Source organism: Lathyrus oleraceus, chromosome 1 (assembly GCF_024323335.1).
Source record: "Lathyrus oleraceus cultivar Zhongwan6 chromosome 1, CAAS_Psat_ZW6_1.0, whole genome shotgun sequence".
Classification (NCBI taxonomy): domain Eukaryota; kingdom Viridiplantae; phylum Streptophyta; class Magnoliopsida; order Fabales; family Fabaceae; genus Lathyrus; species Lathyrus oleraceus.
Window position 1 is genome coordinate 211,326,216 of NC_066579.1, and position 1,695 is coordinate 211,327,910.

At 33.4% G+C, this 1,695-nt stretch overlaps 1 long non-coding RNA gene across 1 annotated transcript; it reads left to right on the forward strand.

Moving 5' to 3' along the window:
* The first annotated feature begins 273 nt into the window (after positions 1-273).
* On the forward strand, positions 274-1,405 carry LOC127115621 (uncharacterized). The gene is made up of 2 exons (XR_007800810.1): positions 274-969; positions 1,086-1,405. It is a non-coding gene; the product is annotated as an uncharacterized LOC127115621 (long non-coding RNA).
* The last annotated feature ends 290 nt before the right edge of the window (positions 1,406-1,695 follow it).

Sequence of the window (1,695 nt, forward strand, 5' to 3'; positions counted from 1 at the left end):
CAAAAGAAAGAAAAAGGAAAATGAAATAATAAAATAAAATAATAAAACGTGGAAAAAACTAGAGCCATATGATGCAAATACTAGAAGGAGTCAAGATTTGTTTCAAGATGTTGGATCAATTGACCATCCAGGGGTCAACTGATCAGAGGTTCATTATTGAGGGTGCATAGTGAAAGTGGTAGGCGTGAGTGCATGCAAGCCAGTCAAAGTATGCAAGTTCATAGGTTCAGAGAGCCCGACGTGGCTCTCATCAAGCAACAAAGAAAAGGAGTTTATACGCTAACTCCCTTCAGAAATGGTTTCATTTCCATTTTGTTTTCTCTCTCTAACCATTTCATCTCTCATATCTATCTCTCTAATTCTCCACCCTTGTTCTTAACCCGCCCCCCTTCTGGCCACCCTCAAACCTATGTTTTCGATTGAACTTCAACTGAAACCTACAAACCTTCATCAACCTACCCAGAACCCTTTAGAACCCTATCTATATTTAAGAACCCTAACCCCAAATTAGATTAACCATAACCCTAACATTCATCCCAAAACCCATACCTGTAAGAACCTTAACCCTAACTGAAGAACCCTAACTTCCAGCCTTTAAAACCCAAACCCATATCCCTTCAAATCTTCATAATATTCATCATGAACATGATGAATCTTCATCCCTAACCTCTGAACCCTAACTCTATTTTTTCAGAAATTCACCAAATCAAGCCTAAACACAATAAAAACAACAGTAAATCATAGATCGTAACCTCCCAATCCACAATCAAACATCAAAACAAAAAAATCAAACCAAAATTCCCAAAACCTCAAAACCCTAAATTTTGTTAGACATAAACTGAACCTTAACCGCATTTAAAACAACATAAATCAACAACATACATCAATATAAATTCCAATCACATATAAGAAACAATAACAAAAGTAAAGGTCGACATCCACTAACCTACAGAGACGAGGATCTTTCTGGTAAGGTAAATTTTCAATTTAACTTCTTTTGTTTCCTTCTCTGCTTATCCGTTTCTTTCTATGCTTATCCATTTCTTTCTCCTTCTATGACTTCTTTCTTTTCTTTTTCCTGCGAGATCCAATGCAGGCTTAGCTCAAATGCTTAGGGTTTCAATGTGAAAACCCTAAGTATCAGAATTTTAAGAGCTTTAGTGGAGGTTGGGATTGCAGCAACTAAGGGTTCAATTTTTTTCTTTCGTCCCCTTCTTCTGATTATTCTTAGGTTTCTATAGCTTAGAAATTAGGTTAAAAATAATGTTTTATTTGATTGTTGTTGTAAATCAATGAGTGTTTTTAGGGTTTCCGGGTTTTGATGTATGTAGACGAATTTGCTATGTAATTTTGGTTCTCAAATGTATCTGTAATTGATAATGAAACTTTTTGATATTTTCTTCAATTTATGTTTTGATCCATTATGTTAGCATTACCCACATGTATTATGGTTTCTGAAAGTTGGACTATTGGGTTGTTGAGTTGACCAGGACTGAATGTTTGACTAGGTTCATCCTTAAAATATAACCGAAAGATTAAAACCTAAAAAATAAAAACAATAATAATAACTATTAATTTCTAATTTGATCACTAGGAATCTAATCTAATTACTTAGAATAATAAAAATAATGATTCAAAAAATACTACTTAGTAATGTTCTACAATTTTATAACAATAACCTAATAATAATCTAAA